Here is a 26363-nt window from a genome sequence, read left to right on the forward strand (position 1 = left end):
CACAATGCATTGAGGATGCGAAAGTTGAGCCGCAAAGTAGTGAGGGCATAGGCGGAGTTTGACTTTTTGGGCGGGGGGGCACAACATGTTGATGACCCTGAAACGCACTGTCAGCAATAAAATTAACTTACAAGAATATTTATAATAACAAGTTGACAATGAGTGTGTTTTGTTTCCCATCATTCTTGAGGGGAATTCTAAATCAGGCTGCTTAGGCAATACTTTTCGCCAAGATCGTCAACCATTGAAATGGTACGCCCGCCGGTGTTGTGCCAATGTAGTTACTCCAGTTAAAAATTGTATCCCCTGGGCGGAGCGATAGGAGGTAGATTTGTGTCTTTATTATTCAATCAAAAAAATTGCTTCAATAAAAAAAGTTGCTTCAATCAAAATATATATTTTCAATCAAAATAAAGTCGCTTCAATTAAAAAAAAAAAAAAAGTGTTTGAGTGCTAAAATAAATTTGAAACTCAAAAAAATGCATGTAAAAGCTACTTTTCTTTGATTTTTTTTTTGATTGGAGTCAAGTTTTTTTTTTGATTGAAGCAACTTTTTTGAGTGAAGCAATGTCGATTTGTGTTTAAACGGGCCACATTATTTTTATTATTTTTATTTTTATGTGCACATGATTAACTTTTGCGGGCCACACAAAATGATATGTTGGACTGGATCTACCCTCCGAGGCCTCCGAGTTTGACACCTGAGCTGTAGCACATAACCACTACCGCAACATTGTCATAAACTGTATTAGCACAAAAAAACAAAACAGAATCAAATAACAACTGACACCTCAACATGTTGGAATCTTATTTCTTTCCTGTCAAACTCACTTTATGCACAGTGAGGACAAAATGCATCCGATCCGGAAGTTTCAAAGAGTCGCATTCCAACTCTTGTGCTTGCTTTGGTTTCCCCTTTTGTATAAAGATAACACATTTTGACTCACACAGTCAGAGAGGTATTAATATGACAGTATGTCTGTTATCGCAGCTGTGTGGTAGACCTCAGAGTTTGAAATAGGGGTGGGAACCTCTTGGTACCTCACGATATGAAACGACTATCAATACATGGGTCAGGAAATCAAAAACAACGAATAAACGGCAAAACAAGCGCTTGTCATCATTCTGCTGTGAGTTTATCACTAGTTATCACGGTCACGATTATCGTGATTATCGATGCATTGTTCATTACTAATTAATACAGTAGCCAAACAAATTTATGTCCATTATTTATTTAAAATATCCTAATGATTCAACTGGAACGATGGAAACATGCCCATACAACAAAAAGCTGCTCTTAAGCTGCTTTTTTATTTATCTTTCACAGGAAAGAGCAAAAACATTAACCATTTTAAAAGGAGTCCTTATTTCTCTCAACAATACAATAAAATTTACACAGGTGGAATGAATTCCACATTTTCTAGAAACAGTGTCTTTAGAAAGACTTCTTTTAACCAATATACTTTGTTTTCACAGATTTCTGTACTATTTCGCATGTTTGTAGTGTTACCGCTGTACTTAGTCATGGTTTTACATGTTCTGCATATGAAATACACATTAGCGGATTAGCTAATTAGCTTAGCGCTCGGCGCTAACTATTACAGTGCCTTGCAAAAGTATTCGGCCCCCTTGAACCTTGCAACCTTTCGCCACATTTCAGGCTTCAAACATAAAGATCTAAAATTTTAATTTTTTGCCAAGAATCAACAACAAGTGGGACATAATCGTGAAGTGGAACAAAATTTATTGGATGATTTAAACTTTTTTAACAAATAAAAAACTGAAATGTGGGGCGTGCAATATTATTCGGCCCCCTTGCGTTAATACTTTGTAGCGCCACGTTTTGCTCCAATTACAGCTGCAAGTCGCTTGGGGTATGTTTCTATCAGTTTTGCACATCGAGAGACTGACATTCTTGCCCATTCTTCCTTGCAAAACAGCTCAAGCTCAGTGAGGTTGGATGGAGAGTGTTTGTGAACAGCAGTCTTCAGCTCTTTCCACAGATTCTTGATTGGATTCAGGTCTGGACTTTGACTTGGCCATTCTAACACCTGGATACGTTTTTTTTAACCATTCCATTGTAGATTTGGCTTTATGTTTTGGATCATTGTCCTGTTGGAAGATAAATCTCCGTCCCAGTCTCAGGTCTTGTGCAGATACCAACAGGTTTTCTTCCAGAATGTTCCTGTATTTGGCTGCATCCATCTTCCCGTCAATTTTAACCATCTTCCCTGTCCCTGCTGAAGAAAAGCAGGCCCAAACCATGATGCTGCCACCACCATGTTTGACAGTGGGGATGGTGTGTTCAGGGTGATGAGCTGTGTTGCTTTTACGCCAAACATATAGTTTTGGATTGTGGCCAAAAAGTTCAATTTTGGTTTCATCTGACCAGAGCACCTTCTTCTACATGTTTGGTGTGTCTCCCAGGTGGCTTGTGGCAAACTTTAAACGAGACTTTTTATGGATATCTTTGAGAAATGGCTTTCTTCTTGCCACTCTTCCATAAAGGCCAGATTTGTGCAGTGCACGACTGATTGTTGTCCTATGGACAGACTCTCCCACCTCAGCTGTAGATCTCTGCAGTTCATCCAGAGTGATCATGGGCCTCTTGGCTGCATCTCTGATCAGTTTTCTCCTTGTTTGAGAACAAAGTTTGGAAGGACGGCCGGGTCTTGGTAGATTTGCAGTGGTCTGATGCTCCTTCCATTTCAATATGATGGCTTGCACAGTGCTCCTTGAAATGTTTAAAGCTTGGGAAATCTTTTTGTATCCAAATCCGGCTTTAAACTTCTCCACAACAGTATCTCGGACCTGCCTGGTGTGTTCCTTGGTTTTCATAATGCTCTCTGCACTTTAAACAGAACCCTGAGACTATCACAGAGCAGGTGCATTTATACGGTGACTTGATTACACACAGGTGGATTCTATTTATCATCATCGGTCATTTAGGACAACATTGGATCATTCAGAGATCCTCACTGAACTTCTGGAGTGAGTTTGCTGCACTGAAAGTAAAGGGGCCGAATAATATTGCACGCCCCACTTTTCAGTTTTTTATTTGTTAAAAAAGTTTAAATGATCCAATAAATGTTGTTCCACTTCACGATTGTGTCCCACTTGTTGTTGATTCTTGACAAAAAAATTAAATTTCATATCTTTATGTTTGAAGCCTGAAATGTGGCAAAAGGTTGCACGATTCAACGGGGCCGAATACTTTTGCAAGGCACTGTAACATCTCAAAAACAACAACAATACAGGCTAAACAGTACAAGAATGTTCGTGTACTCACCTCTTATAGATGCACACGGATCTTAGCATCACACTCAGGCCATTTTTCAATTGAAATGCCTTAAAAGTAATGCTGGACACTAGAGGAGTTCCAAAAAATCGATTATTCCATGCATCGCGATTCGACACGTGACGATTCGATTACGATTCATAAAGGTTCAAAAACGATTATTTTCCCTTATAACTTTATGGCGCACGCTCGTAGCAGACCGAAATTCAAGACACGTCTGCCGCCCGGGCACCGTTAACGGGCACACGCACGTTATGATGGATGCTGCTGGTTACTGAGAGAGAGATTTACTCCTTTTTAAAAGACTGGAAAACAAATTTGTGTATGAAACAGCGCAAGTTATTTTTTAGAGCAAGAGGGGAAGAGAGATAGTTCGTTGCTGCTTGTCTTTCAGATGTGCAGCAGTAGTTTTAAGGCATTTCAATTAAAAAATGTCCTAAGTGTGTTGCTAAGACCCGTGTGCATCTATAAGAGGTGAGTACACGAACCCTCCTGTACTGTTTAGCCTTTATTGTAGTTGTTTTTGAGATGTTAATAGTTAGCGCCGAGCGCTAAGCTAATTAGCTAATTCGCTAACGTGTATTTCATATGCAGAACGTGTAAAACCATGATTAAGTACAGCGGTAACACTACAAACATGTGAAATAGTACAGATATCTTTGAAAACAAAGTATATTGGTTAAAAGAAGTCTTATTTCTAAAGACACTTTGTTTCCAGAAAATGTGGAATTCATTCCACCTGTGTAAATTTGTGTACTGTGTACTCCCTTTAAAATGGTTACTGTTTTTGCACTTTCTTGTAAAAAAAAAATAAAATAAAATAAATAAATAAGCAGTTTAAGGGCAGCTTTTTGTTGTATGGGCATGTTTACATCGTTCCTGTTGAATCATTAGGATATTTTAAATAAATAATGGACATAAATGTGTTTGCCTACCATATTAATTAGTAATGTACGATGCATCGATAATCATGATAATCGTCAAAAAACGTGATCATCGTTCATTAATCGAATCGAAGCACCCTGAATCGTAATCGAATCGAATCGTGGGGTGCCTAAGATGGCACACCCCTACTGGACACCTGAAAGACGAGCAACGAACTATCTCTCTTCCCCTCGTGCTCTAAAAAATAACTTGCGCACAAAAGCGAGACCGTTTTTTTCCCCCGCCTGTCTCATACACTAATTTATTTTCCAGTGTTTTAAAAAGGAATAAATCTCTCTCAGTAACGGGCAGCGTCCATCATAAGACGTGTCTTGAATTTCGTTCTGCTACAAGCGGCTGCCATAAAGTTATGAGGCAAAATCATCGTTTTTGAACCTTTATGAATCGTAATCGAATCGTCACGTGTCGAATCGCGATGCATGTAATAATCGATTTTTTGGAACTCCTCTAGTGTAAGGGCAGCTTTTTGTTGTATGGGCATGTTTCTATTGTTCCTGTTGAATCATTAGGCTATTTTGAATAAATAATGGACATAAATTTTTTTGGCTACTTTATTAATTAGTAATTTACGATGCATCGGTAATCGTGCTAATCGTGCTAATTGTGATCATCGTTCATTAATCGAATCGTAGCACCCTGAATCAGAATCGAATCGTGGGGTGCCTATGATGGCACACCCCTAATGCTAACGCTACGAGTTACATTTGGTGTGTGATGATCACGCAGCACAGACCTTTAAAGGCCAAATCAACATTGCATATAGTCTCTTTCCAAGATAAGACAAATCCTACTGTGTCTCAAAATAAGCAATGGGACTGGAGAGGACACTAGTGGGTGAGTTGGGGGGGGGCGCAGGATGTCACACGAGTGACACAACCAGACACTGGTACGATACAGGGTAACTACATATAAAATGTCACACATTGCGAACAAGCGACTGAAACTATGGCACATTTTCGTCTCGTTCTCTTCTCGTCAGACGAAAACTGGCATCCGTGTCGTTATGTTTTCATCTCTCAAGACACGTTTGTAGCACGTTGACGAAATGTTTTCGTTTTAGTCACCGTTGATGAAAACAAGACTGATTTTCAGTCACCTACTTATGATTTCGGGGCATTTCTGCGTCACTTCCTGTTGATTTTGGGTTATTGAACAGCTAGTGACCATCACCATTTTGATTTTTTTGTCACACCCCTAGTTTGAAATGTGCTTTTGTTAACTGCACAGACCAGTTTTTTTGCTTAACATTGCACAATTTGTGCACTTTACTCGCTGTTAACTCATTGGCTGCCATGGCCAGTGATAGACGTCCAATCCATTTCGACTGGGAGAGACTGTGACTAAGACTTGTCAGTTTAAATGCTCTTTTGTTTGGTCATCGCTGCCCAATGCCAGTTAGGCATTAACTCAGACTTTGGTTCACACGATAGGGAATATAGCCTGTCATTCGCTACCTGTATGTGGCAAACCAAACCTGCTCGTTGTAGGAAAGCCCTCAATTAGAGTGAAAAAATGTCACAAAGTAAGCTCAAGAAGACAAGCCCTTATTTAATTCTACTTAAGTTCTGAGTCATGGTTGTTTCCTTTCAGCTTGTCTCGACTGTTGTGACTCAGTTGTACACACGTAGGGACACAGACGAGAAATGAGTGATGAGAAACCGAATGTTACGCCAGAATGATGCGTTTAATGGGCAGCTATTACATGTTAAATTATCATGTGGTGACCCTTTGTCGACCCTGTATATTGACTACTAGCATTTGTTAGTCATGGGCTATGTGTGCTGACTATGTACTACACTGTAGCAATAGGGGAAAACTAAATGTCTCCTAGTAAAAACAGCGGTATTATAAGGCATCACACGACGCAAACTCATGGTGCATACATTGAACAAATAATGAAAATGATTAAATAATGAGGTGGGTGAACATACATAACGACTATTACTGCAATGGGAAAGACTTGGCCACTAACAAAAGCGATGTAATTCGTAATTATTAATAAGATTTTTACAATAGGCAATAAGTCGGACTGGGTGATCATGCCATCAAAGGATCAGGATTATTTTTTCATATTGTCAGATTTTTTTGAACTGGTAGTTTTTTCTACAAAGGTGTCTAAATTTATTAGCTTTAAGCTAGCAAGTGCTTGAAAAATTAAATGTATTTAGTATTTAACTGCACAATATGTGTCATATTCTTAGTTCTGTGTGTTTAGCTTGAAAAAACATTGAAAACCATCCACATTGGACTCTTTTTAAGGGGGTGGTCAAAATCCGCCAAACTAGTTAGCTTGCGTCTGCGCATGCATACACACAGGCGTCGACAATATAAATCGCCTCCCCATGGAGCTGCCAAGAAAAAATGTTTTTTGTGTGTGTTTGTTTCCCGAGAACCTTAAAATATGTGGTCAGTGGAGTGGATTTGGGTTTATGCATGTGTACTGGAGTGATTATGGAATTGGAATAGGATTATTTGCACTAGATTCATGTTTTTGCACCGTTTTGCTGCACTTTTCATTAAATCTACCTAAAAAATGAATGTTTTTCATGTTATTAAAGCAAATTGTTCTTTTTTTTTTTTGTGATTATTGGGATTAATAACTGATTCGTTGACCTATGCCAGTGAAATTCAAAATTTCTAGTGCTGCAACGATTAATCGATTAACTCGAGTAGTTCGATTAGAAAAAAGCTTCGAATCAAAATTTGCTGCTTCGAGTGTTCGTTTAATTAAAGTGGCGTTGTAAGGATTTGTTTTGAAAGCGTTTGCTTTTAGTTTTATCGATTTTGGGTGGATACAGTGCCCTCTAGTGGCACCATTGAATGTGACATAACTCATTTAACATGGCTGAATCCAGCTGCCCCCTGTTAAGGCAAACATAAGGTACGTTTTGTTTGAGTTAATATGTTTTTTATGTATTCGTAATTTAGTTCATAGGTACATTTGGCCGTTTTTTGTGGGAATATGCGTTTGAACCATTTTTAAATTGTTAAAAAAAACAGAACGTTAGCATTTTATAGCATTTAAGCTAGCGGACTTTTCCTTTGCAAGTTAGTCAATTGTTCTTTTGTTGTACTTATATCCTAATTTAATTTATACCGTTTGAAGCTAAGTATTTTAATTTATTTTTAAATGAAAGTGCCATTCTGCGTAGTTTGAAGAAACACTCGGGAATTTTATTTTGTATTCACATTTAATGTTTTTTTTTTTTTTAATCTTAGCAAGCCTTTGTTTTACATCTCCTAAAATTTATTCTGCAACGCATCAAATGTTCCTAATCCAATTACTCGAATACAGGGCCGGCGCTAGCTATTTTGGTGTCCTAGGCATAAATGCTTTGTTGTTGTTGTTGTCGCTCTTGGCCTCTGAACCTCTCGAAAATGACTACGGCTTCTTACTAATGGAAACATTTCGGTATCAACATAGTCTTTGCATAAAACCACTACCGGTATGTCTTGTAACATTCCATTTAATTTTTATTGTGCAATGAATTTGCAAGTCACATCATTTCCACCACAGCGTTTTGGAGTGGTTTTTTTGTTGTTGTGCACACTAATAAACCGATCATAACCCGATTTCTGGAGTTACCAGATTATTCAAGTGGTCATGTAAAGAGCATGATCCGCTATCCTTTATTTGATAAACGCCGCTATTTTACATCTCTGAGCATGTGTACAAATGGAAAAACGGATGTCGCTAGATAGGCCTTAGGGACGCCAAACTGATTCGCTTTCAGCCTATGGGCCTACTCTGCAGTTAGCGAGTTTGTGTAACGCAATCGCCACACTCGCATTTGAAGAGGTTCAGTGGGACAACTTCAAGCAAGCGTGGGTTTTAGGTAGACATGGAGGAAGGCCTATGCTGAGACCAAGAGTTTTACGTCATCACGTCAACTATTGACTTCACATGTAAACCAGGTTTTTCCTGATTATCACATCACTGAAGTGCACGTAAATGCGTCAAATCTCATTATTGTCATTACCTGGTTATTCCCAGTTATCAGATTATTGTAGTCATGTAAACGTAGCTGATAATAAATAAACAATTGTTTAAAAAAAAAAAAAAAAAAAAACATTCTTACCTACAAGTGATGCCCGGGCATCATCTCGCTGCTTTTTCCTCTTCCTTTTTTCCTCCCCTGACTCTTGTTGTCTTTTTGATGACATTTCCTATCAAGAATAAACTTCTGCCAAATTTGCGACTGAAGCATAATGGAGCAAACCACTAGGGAATTTGGGGGGGGGGGCACCAAAGGTAGACTGACGAGAGGGCCGCACAGGAGATTCTTTTTTTGTGTAAATAATGAGCCTATGTTGCTTATATTTGTATTACTTGCATTTATCAGTTATAAGTTTTATTTTAAATACTATATATTGTTGTTATTATTACAATTATTATTTTTTAGGATTTTTCACAAACTTGATTTTTTTTTTGTGCCCTTTCAGGTAGAGTTGGTGCCCTACGCGCCGTGTCTGCTCGAATATTTGAACTAACTAGTTGATAGATTAATCGACTGCTAAAATAATCGATAGCTGGAGCCATAACAATTCCCATTATTGTCTATCCCTGATAGCCCAATAAATATGACACAGCTGATCATTCATATCTTTCTAAAAAAAACTCTGTGATCTTTGATTTTGATCTGAAAATTGCCCTAGTCAATTCCATCTTGGTGAGTGATGCATTCAAAACAATTGGAAATAGACGCAACAGACACAGAAAACAGACATCATCAATTACATTATTATCATTGATTTAATTATAAATGATAGCTAGATAATTATATATTATGAGCTAATATACAGTATATAAGTCACTTATCTTTAGATATGCTTTTATGTTGCTGCACTGAAAGATGCATTTCACATTTTTTAATGACTGTGCTACTCATGCAGTGGGAAACACCTGATGCTTAGGAGTCAACAGTTCATCCCAAGTCATTTATCTAGCTAAGGTTTCCCCGTGAGGTCCTCTTGGGTCACCTGTCCTGTGATTGGCTGCTCAAACATCCTCAGACAGAGTGCAAACAAAAACAAGAACAGTCCCTAAGTACATCCTCAGTGACATCATCTGTGGGAGTTGTTTCCACAGTCAAAGCAGTAAGGCAAGTTCATTGGTTCAATGACGGCGATAGACGTCCAATGGCCTGCGGTGAACGAGTTAATTACGGTCAACCGACAAGCGCCGTCTGTCATTTATTACTCATGTTAATAAGGGAGTGTGCTATTTTTATTTGGAAAGTAGGTCGCTGTTGTAGTAAAGGTTAATTGACAGCGAGTAGCGAGGACTTTTCATTCTGTCAGAAAGCTTTGGAGTAAGCGTTCACTCTAAATCAGACATGTCCAAAGTGCGGCCCGGGGGCCAAATGCGGCCCGTGGTCAAATTTCATCCGGCCCCCAGCCTCTGTCATAAGATCAATAACGTCTGGCCCGCACACAGACTTAATAAATTGGTCAGCAGTACTGCTACCAGAAAATGAAGTAGCTTAGACACTAAATGCTGCTCCTCATTTACCCACTAAAAGGCAGCAGTACTCTAAGCAACATTACCCCGTGGGAGCCTTGACTTTTCTAAAATGGCGACAATCAACAACCTTACCCCGTGGGAGCCTTGACTTTTCTAAAATGGCGACAATCAACAACAAAAAAAAGGTTGACTGCGACGGCCAACGCTTCAAGGAAAGGTGGAAATTGGACTATTTTTTCACAAAAATATGCACCATTTGTCTCTGCCTCATTTGCAAAGAGACAGTCGTTGTTTTTAGAGAGTTCAATGTGAGGCGATATTACCAAACAAAACACGCTGACATGTACGACAAGATTACAGGGAAGATACGCAGCGAGAAATTGAAGCAACTTGAAACTAGTTTAATTTCACAGCAGCAGTATTTTGCAAGAGCCCGAGAGTCGAAAGAGAACGCCACAAAGGCTAGTTGCGAGATTGTTGAAATTATTAATTTAAAAAAAATTATAAAGAAAATGTCACACACAGAACGGCTTGCTAAAATTTGCCTAAATATATTGGTCTAGGTAAAGGACGTCAGCCAAGGTCGGCCCCCCACATTTTTACAACACCAAATCTGGCCCCCTTCGCAAAAAGTTTGGACACCCCTGCTCTAAATCTATACAAATAAAATATCGAAAAGGTGATATATCACGATAGTTTGTTGCCCAAAAGGTTATCGATAAGCAGCCCGCCCAGAACTGATAAATTGTTTTTAAAAAAGGTACACTATTTAAAAACAAGCAAAGGAACCAACAGATTGCTACCGAAATCTTCCTTTAGAGTAGTGTCTACTAGTGCTGCAACGATTAATCGATTAACTTGAGTATTCGATAAGAAAAAAATATTCGAATTAAATTTTGTTGCTTCGAGTATTCGTTTAATTAAAGTGGGATTGTAATGGTTTATTTTATAAGTGTTTACATTGAGTATTATAGATTACGGTGGAAATACTGCCCTCTGGTCTGCCTGATTTTACATGGCTGAATCCAACTGCTCCCTGTTAAGACCAACGTAAGCTAAGTTTTTGTTTGGGCTAATGTTTTTTAATGCATTTGTAATTTAGTTTATAGGTATATTTAGTCGTTTTTTGTGGGAATGTGAGTCTGAACCTTTTGTTGGGAGCATTGGTTAAAAAAAAGTTAGTATTTTATAGCATTTAAGCTAGCGGACTTTTGCTATGTAAGTTAGCCAATTGTTCTTTTGTTGTACATAGATCCTCATTTATTTATTTTTTTATACCATTTGAGGCTCTTTCCAGGTATTTTAATTTTTTCATATTCCTTATCCGATTACTCGATTATTCAAACTAACTAGTTCATCGATGAATCGACTACTAAAATAATCGATAGCTGCAGCCCTAGTGTCTACCTTAGCGCAATGGTTGCTAGTGACGGTGCTCGACAACCAATTTATTTTGACTGGATTAAACATCGAGCGTCAATGACACTGGAACCAGAGCGTTCACAGCCAGGTTCATCATGAGTCACTTTCTGTTCATTTGGGGACAATTTCTGCCAAAGTGTTACCTATTAACCGTAATAAATCAACAAATAAGGCGCTCTGGCCTATAAATCGCAGTATTCAAAATAAAGGAAGACAGTAGCGGCTTATAGTCCAAAAAGTACGGTACATCCGTAGTACATACACAGCTGGTTGTAAACCAGAGACAATGGCTCGCACTGCGACAGGGCAGAAAAAGTGAGTGTCAGGTGTGAGACACACCCTTGTGTGGGAATTGTATAATGTTTGTATAACTCTGATACTTCCTCGGAAGGTGGATAATTACAATCATGCGGTAACACGACCCGGGGTAAAAAGTTGAGCAAACGTTATGACATTACAAGAAAAAGCTAAAATTCCAAACTTACAGAATGCTAAGCAAGACAGCAAATACTTTTGCGTCGGTTAAGTTGCGACAATTTTGCAGCTTCTCTTACCACCCCTCTGATATTTATAGCCGAAGCATGCTGTCATGTGTAGTGTGCGTCTGCTCATTCACACTTGACTTATCTGTTGTTTGCCGTCACTCGCGTTGATGATTCCAAGCTAATTGTTGTTGTAGTCGTACACAAAAAACTGCTTGGTATTGCATTCAAACCTTCCTTTAGTGTGTTTGTATACATAACACTCATGTTTATAACTTGTTGAAATTCTACCCAAGGGATATTTCACCCATGTCTGATTAGATAACATAATTGAAAGCAGTGTTGATTTTGCCAGCCTTTTTAATTTTCGACTGGAGAGTTGTCCGACAATTACTTTTTAACCGATATTTCCCAACTCCAAAAATCTGATACCGATATCAAACCGATACCGATATATGCGGTTTTCTAACGTAATGCGCCATTGGATGCTTTAATAATGATAATACTCACTGTGACAAATCCCAAACATCTTAGTTTGGAGACATTTAATGGTCAATAAGCATAACTGCTGTGCTAAGCTGTGACCAGCCTTCGCACAAAGGCAGAAGGCTTCTACATTCAATTTGAAGCATTTTGGCCCAAAACCGATGTCGATTTTATTTTACTACGCGTACAACAAGAAAATGTCATACATTGCGAACATATGACGGAAACTATGGCACTTTTTTGTCTCGTCTAATGAAAACTGGCATTCGTCCCGTTATGTTTTACTCTCCTAAGACACGGTGTAGCTCGTTATCATCCCATCGTCGTCAATTGTTCGTCGCCGAAATATTTTTGTTATTGTCGTTGGGACATCCCTAGTAAACATGACTTGCCGTTTTTTCCAAGCTGCAACCGCTTAACTCCCTTGTTCCTCAATGTTCTGACCCTTGCTCGGTTCCCACATGGTTCATTCTCTGAAAAAGACTTTTCCGAGTCTTCTGGACGAGGTCAGCCTTGTCCCATGAGGAACAAAACAGTCAAAAACAAAAAAGAAAAGGGCTGTATTATTCAAACTAGAACCGGGATGGTTGCACAATATGCGAGTTGTCTGCTTGTGTGTGTTCGAACTTGTAGCTGGCTTCTCTCACGCCGCCTGCTGCCAAGGATTCAGGCGCTGTCCTGGCACAAAGCGCTTTTAGGGAGTGAAAGCAATTGACAGATACATTACGCACGCAAGTCATGCAAAGTGAAGATGAGATTAGGGTGCGAAGAAGGGTTGGGAACCTGTGGGTGGCTCACTAATGATACGATTTGTGATACAAGGCTCACAATCTCACGATATGGCGATACAATCATTCTGGGATATTCTACAGAACAACTAACAAACAGAAAAACAAGCTATTTTGGAATGGGTTTCTAACTAGTAGACCTCCAAACCGTTTGAACTGGGAGGGTGGCAGCGAATAAACGACTGTTCATTCGCTGCCATCCCTCCTACTGGTCTACGGAGTGCATAGACCAAAAGACTATACTTGCACGTGACATGAGAGTCATGATTTTCCTTATAAAGCAATCGCAACCCCATCTGTCTGAAACGCAACTGGAAAGAAAGTGCGGCTGGCTTGACCACTGAATTAGAAAATGCCGCTCACCTCATACTAGGGGTGTAACAAAATATCGAAATGGCGATATATCGTGATACTCTGTATCCCAAAAGGTTATCGATATGCTCCTGTCAAGAATCGAAATAATAGTGTCTCAGTTAACTCTAGGGCTGCCATTGACGGTGCTCGACGCCCAATCCATTTAGACTGAGAACGTTCATTCATTCAAAACCAGAACATTCACAGTTATTCGGTCTGATTTTCGGGGCATTTACTGGTCACTTGCTGTTCATTTTAGGGCATTTACAGGTCATTTCCTGTTGAGTTTGAGTCACTGCCTATTCATATGGGTGATTCCCAGGTCACTTCCTGTTCTGTAACTCAAAATAAACAGGAAGTGACCCATAAAATATCCCAAAATCAACAGGAAGTAACTGAAAATCAACAGGTAAATGACCTTAAATGGCCCAAAATTACCTCATTGCCGCATTGGCTGCCACTGACAGCCATAGACGTTCAATTCGTTTGAAGTGGGAGGGATGGCAGCCTCCCAGTTCAAATGGATTGGACGTCTACTCGTGATAAACTCATTCCAACTCACAGCATACACTTGTTTTTCAGTTTTTTGTTTTTTTTGTAGAAAATCTTAGACCAATGTACCAATGTATCGATAATCGTTGCACCGCCATATCGTCAGATCATCGTTATCGTGAGCTTTGTATCGCAAATCGTATCTTATCGTGAGGTACCAAGAGGTTCCCACTCCTACCTCAGACAGCAAGATTGCGTAAAAGGGTTTATTGAACACACACAAAAAAATCACGTGATCGTAAAATGGGAGACACAAAAAGGTTCCCTGACAGTAGGTTGGGATTAAAAAAAAAAAAAAAAAAGAGGGAAACCCGCGGTGAGAGGCAGACAAATGAAAAAAAACAAGGCAATGATGCAACTAGCAACGAAGGGATACACAAACTGTGAAATGGCAGCAAAACAATATCTCGGCAAGTCGCCGAGGATCGGTTTAAAGACTGCTGGTGTGTTGGAGTTGGATGCAGGTACGACGTTGAGAACTCATCCCATAGCTCTGTAACAAACAATTTGACCAGCAGCAGAATGTGACAAAATGATGCCAGTCGTCATACTAGCTAGCACATCTATTCTCCCTGCACGGACCAGTTGCCGTCATCACCTCCAGCGTGCATTACGCGTGTAAAACATGGCACCATCTGTAGGTCAAAACAAGTACTACATATTATAGATTTTTAAATCAATGGCAATAAAATATTTGTTTCTAATGACATATTTTAGTAAAAGAGAACAATTGTGGCTTATTGGAGCTTACAAGTCTTTAAAGGGGATGTTCAGAATTTTTGACATCAGGCTTAATCTTCGAGTTAGCGAGGGTTTAATTAGTCGGTGGAGTTGATTTAAACAAACTCCACGTAGTTTGTTAGTTATTTGTTAGTTTCAGGGCGCCGTCATGGCTAAGCTAGCTATAGTTAATTGACTTAGCATGCCAATAAAAAAACAACATATGCACACATCAAAATCATAGATGACCCATGCAATCAATAGTGTTGGCTATGTTTTCAGGATAAAGTTATTACAGCTTACCATTCCGTGTCAATAATTTCAGTATTTGTAATGCAGATACTCTGCAGAGGAACAGGGCGGAGTGATATCACATCGGTTTTATTCTCCGCTGATTTTTTTTATATTGTCGCCAACAGCAAGTAACCAATTTACTAGTATATTGTTCCTCGTTCTCCATAGTGGGTTTGTGGAAACTTTCCTTTGCCCATTTCTTCTGTTTCCACCACCTCTAAATGCACATTTCACCATGTTGCCGGCCGTCAGTTAACTCAGCAGACTGATGCTGCATTCGAGGAAGGTGGGAAGTCAAAGATTCCAACCTCCAATCTGGAAAAATATCGTTGGAACGCCTCCACTATTTGATCGCTTACGAGAAGGCAGGTTTGCTGGAGGTCAAAATGTCTTTTAATTGCCAAAATGAAAAACAATTTGTCGCGATCAGCCATCTTTGCTGTCTACATTCGCTTGGAACGCTGTGAGGTCGCAACTTGTACCCTCCGAGCAGGATAAGTCCGACTTCCGACCTTCCTCGAATGCAGCATGAGCACGAGTGGCCAAAGCACTCCTGTCTATTGTGGTCGTATTGCTTATCTAAAAAAATAGTCCAGCAGAATGAAATGAAGAACAGCACTTTTTTTGTGACATTGTTTCAGCTGCATGAGAGTTTTGGAGCAATTATCTGCGTTTTGAATGTATTTTACTATGTTAGATATGTTCGTAGATTTGTATTGTTTTTTTATTGGCATGCTAAATTGGCCTGATTGAATCGCGCTAGCTTAGCCACTCCGGAGTCATGAAAGCAACAAATAACTGCATGGAATTTGTTGAAATCCACTGCACCGACTGATTAAACCCTCGCTAACTTGAAGATTAAGCCTAATGTAAAAAATTCTGAACTTCCACTTTAAGTCCGAGGTTCCCTTTAAGAATAACAAATTATTGCATTTGAACTGGTGATTTATCAGGATGTATTGTCACTAAATTAGTGGTTGACTTGGTTAAAAAAAAAAAAAAAAATCACATATCTTGGGCTTAATCGACAAAGTTGTTAGTTACAATAATCGAGTAATCGGATAAGAAGCATGAAAAATTTAAATGCCTAGTTGAGCCTCAAACGGTATAAATGAGGATCTACGTACAACCAACTTTCATCGTAAAAGTCTGCTAGCTTAAATGCTATAAAATGCAAACTTAATTTTTTTTTTTTTTTATACAATGCTCTTAACAAATGGTTCAGACACATATTCCTGCAAACAACGGCTAAATATACTTATAAAATAAATTACGACTGCATTAAAAAAAAAATTTGCTCAAACAAAAACTTTGCTTATGTTGGTCTTAACAGGGAACAGCTGGATTCATCCATATGACATGAGGCAGACCAGAGGGCAGTGTATCCACCCAAATCAATAAAACTAAATGCAAATACTTTCAAAATAAACCATTACAACACCACTTTAATTCAACGAATACTCGTAGCAGCAAAATTTAATTCGAATCTTTTTTTTCTAAATGAATACTTGAGTTAATCGATTAATCGTTGCAGCACTACACATATCGACAATAATTTATTATGAAACAATATACTGTATTGCCTACGAAATTTTGTTATTGCGACATTGCCTAATCCTCACACTCCTAGTGCGAAGTGAAGAAAAATGGCAAAATATCAGCCACGGCAGGCGGTTGTAAAAAGGGCTTTTAGCTAAATAGTAGCGCAAGTAATCAAGCGGGAAGATTTGGAAACGTAATCCTCGAGGTTGTGACCTCTGTTTAGGAAGAGGATTGAAGAGTCGCAGTTTGGCATCTCGCTCAACTTCATCAATCCCCACGGCTATTGTTTAAAATGTCCTAAATACCCTGATGTTTTTTCCAGCAGCGAGCCAAATAGTTCGGTTAGCCGCAGATCTCGCAAGCTAATTTTGCCCGGGTGAACAAAAGAGGTCTGAGAACATCTTTAAAAGTCGCGTCTCTGCGGCAGCGTAAACCGACGCCACGTAATTTTTTTTTTGTTTCCTTTGTCCTTTTTTTTTCTCACCCCCTCGTCTTCCTGTTGTTTCATATGCTGCGCAGACCTTTCCCCTTTCTCCTCGTCCGTTCCGTACGTCCTCGGCGCTTTGATGTCCCTGCTCGCAGCTACAAAGACAGGCACCTGCTTGGCCGTCAGCTTTTCATTTGCTCTCTACGCTTTTATTTGCTATCCCGAATGAAGCATCGTAATCAATTTCAGTTCCGAAATCTTTATTTGGCAGTATTTTTTGCCAAACAGATGGACTCCAGGCACACCGGATGCAAACTGAACAATCATGTTTGAGTGCAGCCCTCCCGGTCCAACTGTATTGGACGTCTGTTGACGTCAATGGCAGCCAATGTTTAAGAAGGTCTTGTCCAGCTTATCTGTGAATTTCAGGGTTGTGAACAACTCTAACTACTAACACAGAGCAGGTATCTATTATTTTAGTAGTCGATTTTTCTATCAACTAGATAGTTTGAATAATCAGATTAGGAACATTTAATGCGTTGCAGAATAAATTTTTTGGAGATTTAAAGCAAAGGCTTGCTAAGATTGCACTTTCAAAAGAGCATTAAATGCGAATACAAAAACTTTAAAAATAAATTACAATGCCTGAGCTTAGCCTTAAATGGTATAAAAAAACAAAAAAAAAAGAGGATCTGAGTACAAAAAGAGAACAATTGGCCAACTAGCATAGCAAAAGTCAATTACCTTAAATGCTATAAAATGTTTTTTTTATTTTTTATAATGCTTTTAACAAATCATTCAAACTCATATTCCCACAAAAATGACTAAATCAACTTATAAAATAAACTACGAATGCGTAAAAAAACATTAGCTCAATCAAAACTTTACTTATGTTGGTCTTAACAGAGAGCAGTTGGACGCCGCCATGTTAAATGAGTTATGTCATATTCACTGTCATGAGCATTCATTAATGCTCATGACGGTGTCATTTTATAATTATGATGGTCTTATGACAGTCATATGGTGCTACTGTCAAATAAAGTGTTTCTAAATGCCACAACTAACAATTAATGAAACAACTGGAACAGTAACTGAAGAAATTATTAGTACAGAACATGAATTTTGATTGCTATTTACATCTGTAGCGCTGTAGTTCATTCAAGGAGGCATGTTGGACGACAAAAATGTTGACAGGTGTCAGCAGAGGTTGACTGACAGCAGTGATGCCCAACTGAAGCTTTTGGAAGCAATGGACCTTTGCAGCAAATTGGTTAAAAGCTTCATGGTGGTTCATTTGGTCTTATGGCAGTCTTATGATGCCGCTGTCAAATAAAGTCTTTCCGGTTAATATCTTTTAGTGTAAATATCCCATAATACAGTTAGGACAGCTGTGGCTTATTGTCCAGTGCACTTTATAGTCTGAAAATTACGGTAAATAAAAGCTATAATTGAAGGATAAAATAGTATTGTGTGGTCACAAAACTAACTAAAACACAAGTAAAAAACGTCCACATTCCAAAATTAATGATCTCTATTGATCAATAGTGATAAATTTTTCAAAAATGTTTGTTGTTGAGTTTTATTCTTTTAGCGTCCTACACATGACAAACAACCCAATGTATGAAAAGTAAAAAATATGCTAATTAAAACTAAGAATTTCCACACACACACAAAAAAAAAACAACGAATAAAAATGACCAAATCCACTTTAAAACCTGAACTCGGTGTACTGGCAGTGACTAATCGTGTTCCAGTGCCAATTTTCAATGGAAACCAACGAGCTAAAAAGCTCTTGTCCAGCTTGTCTGTGAACTTTATGTATGTAAACCATTGCAATGGCTAACAGAGACCCATAGATGGCAGTGTTATATCATTTAGCATTTGACTGAGCAGTTTTTTTTACTAGTTTACGTGGTGAATTTTGCTTAGTAATGTGAACTATAAGGGAACAAAATGCTAACACATTGGAAGACGGGCAAGTTACCCTAGCTCGCATTTGAATTGAATCAGTAGCTACAGTATAAACGCTGTAATGACCCATGGGGGAAAAGTGACATGTTATGACACCGCACCGTCCCAATTTGAAAGAATCACTGTAGGTGGTCACGCTCGCTAGGCAGTGCATTTGTGTGTGTCAGAACGGTAAACAGATGTCTGTTAAATGCACGCCGAAGCAGGTGGTAGTGACATATCAAGGTTACTGTTGTCATCCATATGTGCTCGGATGCATCCATAGCCTGTAAACACACACTTATGCTTACATAAAGTTCAGCTGATGAAACGCTGGTGGAAAAATAAACAGCGTCGTTGGCGTGTCGCGAGCGAAGCTGGATTTTTATTAGACTTTGTTGAAATGTCTTATGCTAGTGGACTAAATGTTTTTAGTTTCATTGATGATTAATCTGAAAATTGATATTTGTGGGGCTAATTTTTTTTCTTGTTGGCATGTACATATGTATTATGGGGTGGCTATTCATTGTATCTGAATTTTATTGATATTTGTAATTTGTTTGAAGTAGTATTAAACTTATTAGGGCTGCACCTATCGATTATTTTAGTCGTCGATTATCAACTAGTGAGTTCGAATAGTCAAGTAATCGGATTAGGACAAATAATGCGTTGCTAAATAAATTTTAGGAGATGTAAAACAAAGGCTTGCTAAGATTGCACTTTCAAAATAAAATTCCCGAGTGTTTCTCCAAACTATGCAGGATTGCACTTTTATTTAATAATGAATTAAAATAGCTGAGCTTAACATCAAACGGTAAAAATAAATCAGTATCTAAGTACAACAAAAGAACAATTGGCTAACTTGCATAGCAAAAGTACGCTAGCTTAAATGCTATAAAATGCTAACCTTTATTTTTTTTTTTTACAATGCTCTTAGCAAATGGTTCGAACACATTCCCACATAAAAACGACTAAATATACTAGGGCTGCAGCTATTGATTATTTTAGTAGTTGATTAATCGATGAACTAGTTAGTTCGAATAATCGAATAATCGGAAAAGGAACATAAGAAATTTAAATACCTGAGCTGAGCCTCAAACGGTATAAAAATTAATAAATAAGAATGTAAGTACAACAAAAGAACAATTGGCTAACTTACATAGCAAAAGTGCTATAAAATGCTAACTTTTTTTTTTTACAATGCTCTTAACAAATGGTTCAGGTAAAATACCTATAGACCCTACCCACCGACGTCATAAAACCACGTGCTTGCTGTGTGGTTCCGCCCACTTGTCCGTCATTTTGTCTCTGTATTAGCATTGGTTTCAATTGATCGAGGAATTTAAAATGCATTTCATGGAAGACCCGGTGCTTTCTGATGCCGTAAACTAACTGGATGTGTTGCATAAAAGGCGTTATGTGGAAAAGCTTCGTTCTATACAGTCGCCAGATCCATATTTGATGCCTAAATCGATGATTTTTGACCGGCTGCCTTCGCCGTCTCTGCCTGACCCTGATATTTACAACTATCTTGTCCACACAAAATCAGACTATTCTCACGAAAGTTTGAAAAACTTTAAGAGCTTGGAGGCTTATAAATGCTACGTTGCTGGTTGGGTGAAACAGGTCCTCGTACACGAAAATTCGGCAGGAATCTTGTGCTCGGAAGGTGAGTTACAAAATTTTCAATTCAAAATCTTTTGTTCTTGCTAACATCCACTGTCAAGTCTAATGTATTTCATGTCATTTGTCAATGGAGCTAGGGCTTTTAATGTTTATATGGATTAGCGATAGCACTCTCACTACATACATACGTGTATGTTGTCGGCGATTAGCCTAGCAATGATCTCAATTGTGGTTGTCAGCCCAAAACCCTCTAAATATATATTAAATGCATCTTACCAGATATAAAATGACTACTACATAATCTGTGGTAATCTTTTGGAGCCCAGTTTTCTCGTCGAATTGCAGCAGCCCATCTCGCTCTCTCCTCTCCGTGTCTCTCGGAATCCGGTAGAACTTCAAGTCTCTCCGTCTATCTTCTCTGTTATTGCAACCGACCGCCACACACGCCTTCACCATTTTGATTATTAATGTTAACGAGCAGAAAAACACGCCGTAAATAGGAGGAATGTACGTAGCCGTAACAGGTCAACACGATGTGTTGACGGACAAGTGGGCGGCACCAGTCAGGAGAGCGGAGTTGTGGCGTCACGTGGGTAGGGTCTATAAACTAAATTACGAATGCATTAAAAAACATTAGCTCAAACATACACTTAGCTTACGTTGGTCTTAACAGGGAGCAGCGGGATTCTGCCATGTGAAATGAGGCAGACCAGAGGGCAGTGTATCCACCTTAATAAATAAAACGAAATGCAAACACTTTCGAAATAAACCATCACAATGCCACTTTAATGAAACGAATACTCGAAGCAACAAAATTTAATTTGAACATTTTTTTCTAATCGAATACTCGAGTTAATCAATTAATCGTTGCAGCACTAAAATATACCTATAAACTAAATTACGAATGCATACAAAGGCATATTAGCTAAACAAAAACTTACCTTATTTTGGTCTTAACAGAAAGCAGTTGGATTCAATCATGTTAATTGACTTATGTCATATTCACTGTTGCCACTAGATGGCGATGTATCCACCCAAATCAATAAAACTAACTGCAAACACTTTCAAAACAAACCATTACAACGCCACCCTCGTTAAACGAATACTCCAGGCAACAAAATTTGATTCAAAGCTTTTTTAATCGAATTACTCGAATTAATCGATTAATCGTTGCAGCACTAGAACTTATTAATTCTACTTACTACCATATTGGCCCAAATATAAGACGCATAGAAAAAGGACTGAAAAAGTGGGGGTCGTCCTATATTCGGGGTCTAGACATTATACCCATTTACGACGCTAGATGGCGCTAGATATCATTGAAGCGACCTTCTGTCATGACAGATCTCAGCTACTCTCAAGTTTAACCAGTTTGCATTATTTTATGGTAATGTTTTTCCTATTAAGATTTGTTTCAAGACTACAATTACAGTTAGACTTGCAATTTTGTTGTTTTATCACTATAGATTGGTTTATTTACATTTCAAAAAACAGAAGCCATTCATTTATGAATGTGATTGCACTTTAGTTTACATATTTAAATGTTCAGATATTAAGATTTGAATGAGGCACAATAACATTCTTTTTCTCTCAAATATATTGTTATAATCATTTGTTTCAGATGTACTGTTATTATTTTCTGTATAAAAATTAATTTGTTCAAAAAGTCTTTTTTCCAACTTGAGTCTTGAAAAAGAGGGGGTCATCTTATAATCAGGGCCGTCTTATATTCGGGCCAATACGGTACGTATTAACCCAAATAAATCAACAACAAAAAAACACACTGGACTATAAGATGCAGGATTAAAAACAACGGAAATAAGTAGCGCCTTATAGTCCGAAAATTACGGTAAACTGTTTTACCATAGTATGTAGAAAGAACAAAAACGCCGAAAACTATTCAGTCTCATAGTCACATTAGTTTACATATTTAAATGTTCAGATATTAAGATTTGAATGAGGCAAAATAACATGCTTTTTCGATCAAATATATTGGTATAATCATTTGTTTCAGATGTACTGTAATTATTTTCTGTATAAAAATTGTTATTACTCGTTCAAAAAATCTTTTTTCAAACTTGAGTCTTGAAAAAGACGGGGTCGTCTTATAATCAGGGCCGTCTTATATTCGGGAAAAAATATTGCAATTTTATGCATGAAGCTTATATCATATGTGTTAATATTATGTAATGAATTCTTGTGTTTTAAAATATATTTAATTTTTTTATTATTATGTTTATTAGGGGTGGGAACCTCTTGGTACCTCACGATACGATACGATTTGCGTTACAAAGCTTACGAGAACAACGATCTCACTATACGGTGATACAACGATTATCGATACATTGGTCAACAAATCATTTGAGGATGGTCTACAAAACAAGCAAATAACAGGAAAAACAAGCTTCTGCTGTGAATTGAAATGACTTTATCACGAGGGGTGAATGAACACTCGTTCATTTGCAGCCATCCCTCCCACTCCGAAAAGACTGGACGTCTATAGCGGTCAATGGCAACCAACGAGTTTAATTTGGGGGCCTGCAGGCTTTGTTTATGTACAAAATGTCAGCTTTGTGTTTTCTGTTGATAGAAACTTAGTCTTTTTTTTTATAGGGTTTGTTAGTACACCCAGGTGTGTCACTTTTCAGTAAGGTGTGCTCAAGGTGGAACATGTTACCTCACACGTGATTGCGGTCAGAACAGAACAGGTTGTGATGCCGCACGAAGGAAAATCATTTGGGGAAAAAGTTAACTTAAAAGATTTGTTGTTGCACCGCAGGGGAGTCTTATGAGGTCATGGTCGTGTGGTTTTCTTCAATTGAAATACCCGTCATTAGATGTCAAGGCACACCTTGATGGGTTACGAAGAAATACGATCAGTTCTGACATGTTATGATATGATGACATGTTGCAGTGTAATCTAAAAAGTGGTTCTCATGGCAATTCAAGTTCTAATCTTAACTCATTGGCTACCATTGATGTCTATGGCCGTCAATGGCGCTGGAACCTGATTTCAAATCAAGGTTATAATATTTTGGATTTAAAAAATAATAATAATTCAGTGCGTTTTATTAGTATACACTGCTGGCCAAAAGTATTGGCACCCCTGCAATTATTGAAGATAAGGCTCAATTTCTCCCAGGAAATGATTGCACTTACAAATGCTTTGGTAGTAATATCTTCATTTAGTTTGCTTGCAATGAAAAAAAAAACAATTAAATCATTAAATCAAATAAAATCATTATCATTTTACACAAAACTCCAAAAATGGGCTGGACAAAATTGGCACCCTTCAAAAAATCATGTGATGCTTCTCTAATTTGTGTAATTAACAGAACCTGGTATTTACCTGTGGCACATAACAGGTGGTGGCAATAACTAAATCACACTTGCAGCGAGTTAAAAATGGATTAAAGTTGACTTAACATCTGTCCTGTGTCCTTTTGTGTACCAAATTGAGCATGGAGAGGGTGCCAATACTTTTGTCCGGCCCATTTTTGGAGTTTTGTGTAAAATGATCATGATTTTTCATTGCAAGCAAAATAAATGAAGATATTACTACCAAATCATTTGTAATTGCAATCATTTTCTAGGAAAAATTGAGCATTATCTGACAAAATTGCAGGGGTGCAAATACTTTTGGCCAGCATTGTACAGTATATATAGTATATAGTTTTAGAATTCAGTGCATTTTTATCATTTTTATTATTTTACATTTTTGTCAAAACGATTAGTTTTTGTTAAATTTTTGTTGTATTTTTTCTTACGTTGAATACATTTTGTTTTTGTATGTTTTCATTTCATTATTTAAGTTTTGTTTGCATTTCAGTTCACAAAAATTCCAAAATTCACCACCTAATCTTTATCGTCTCCTCAAAAACTGTACTCCATTTTAGTTTTGGTACATTTTCTAAAAATTCTTAGTTTTAATAGCATTTTTATTTGTATTAGTTTTTAATACTTTGGCTTACCGTAATTGTCATGCAAGGTTAAAAAAGAATAAAATTCAACAAAATACAGCATTTTTAAAAAAAAATAGTGATATTTTTTCATTTGGACGTGTGCCAACACTGTTTACGTTTTCGAACATATTTTGTCTAGATAGCTTTGTCATCACACAACACACTTTTTTCTTTGTTTTTTTTCCGTCTTATTCTTAGTTTCTTAGTTTTCTTTTGTCCCCTGTAGGTACAGTTTTTGTTTAATTCAGTTAACGAAAATTTCTGTTGTTTTGGGCAAAATTCACCACTTAGTCTTATCTTCTACTCAAAAACTGCTCAATTTTAGTTTTATAATAATACACAAACAAAAAATGAGTCCACTTATAAGCCATTTCAAGTTCTTTGCATGCGACATAAGCAAAAAATTCACTCCACAATTGCGCAGCAGTTTGGAATGTCAACCTTACAGCTAATAAAAGTTTCACTACAACAACACTTTGGAACGTAGGAATTCACGTGACTATTTTCCACGGGTGAAAAACAAACACCAGCAATATTAACTTGAAAGCAAATGGAGTTCGAATGCACGACCATGATTTGCTGTTATGTGTGCCACGTTCGCACGTGCTGACACTAATCCTGAGGGTATTGTTTTCACCGTCCAGCTGTTTCGCGACAATCGTGTGTGTGTGTGTGGTGGGTCCTCCCGTGAGTACACGGCGAGAGACAGATTTTTTCGAGTCACTGATGAGGATTAGGAGAAATATCATTTCATACATCTAGGGAATGTATAAATCCGCTTAAGCTCCCTTTTGAGGCCGCACGCCTTTCATTTCACAATGGTAGGTACAGTAGTCAATAAGGGTGTGACATTATATCCAAATGGTTGTGATACTTTGTAGAGATGTCCCAATCCGATATTTGAATCGGATCGAACGCCGATATGGGCAAAAAAATGCGCATCGGTATCGGATCGGCCGACATGGACAAATTTCGATCCAGACTTCCGATCTAGTTTTTTTGGGAAGTCCGGTCCGGGTTTTCCAGCGCACCGATTACAATAATCCATTCCAGTTTTTGCTTCGGTTTCCCTAAACTCCAGTCCGCATTTTACGGCACACCTTCAACACACTATATTTCCGTCTCCCAATTTACCGAGAGACTTTGCAACATATGCCACAATAAAGTCAAGCGTGGTGGTAAAGCTGTAAGAAGTTTAAATACAACCAACCTAATCAAGCATTTAGCGAAATACCACCACAAACAATATAAGGAGTATGTTAAGAAAACCGAAGACAAAAAGAAAGGTCCTACGCAACTAACACTGGCAGAAACTTTTGCTATGCGTGACAAACTGCCCCTCGACAGTCCCAAAGCCCAGGGAATAACAAGAGTCATTGCCGAAGAATTCATTCTGGATGACGAGCCATTATCTCTCGTGATAAACTCCTTCCAATTCACTGCAGAAGGCTGAAAATTGCTTGTTTTTCTGTTTATTAGTTATATTGTAAAATGATTTCTTGTCCCATGGATTGATATTTGTTGTATTGCCATATCGTGAGATCATCGTGAGCCTCATATCGTAAATCCTATCATATCGTGAGCTACACAGAGGTTCTCACCCCGCGTAGTCAGCATGTGAAATATACTTCTACCTGTCGTAATTATGTTTAGCAGTATTGAGAACAGGTCGGGCGACATTTTCTTGCTGTCAATGTCATTAAAACGTGTCAGAAATCACAGTTCGCAGGATGTCGGGATTGAGTTTTCCCACCTAATGGTGCGTAAAATCAGATTTGGAGTGTTTGTCGAGTCCAGTTTCATGCTAACTAAATACGTGGCAATGCTAGGGTATCAGGTGACCGCTATTATCTGTGAAAGGAAGATTCGCTCGCTGCTCTAGGAGGATCCGATATCTCGCTCGGAGCGATGATATTTTTCCCGGGTTTTTCCGTCTTCTTTCAATAGGTTTGTGCGTGCTGTCTTCTTGTCATGCATTGTATGTTGTGTAGTAAATGTGTCATGTAGTCGAAATTATACAAATCAACATCTGTAATTAAATACCATGAGAT

General features: G+C 38.1%; 1 protein-coding gene across 1 annotated transcript in view; it reads left to right on the top strand.

Moving 5' to 3' along the window:
- Window positions 1-26363, top strand: part of nhsl1b (NHS-like 1b) — a 194202-nt gene that overhangs the window by 996 nt on the left and 166843 nt on the right. The window lies entirely within an intron of this gene.

Source organism: Corythoichthys intestinalis, chromosome 19, assembly GCF_030265065.1.
Source record: "Corythoichthys intestinalis isolate RoL2023-P3 chromosome 19, ASM3026506v1, whole genome shotgun sequence".
NCBI lineage: Eukaryota > Metazoa > Chordata > Actinopteri > Syngnathiformes > Syngnathidae > Corythoichthys > Corythoichthys intestinalis.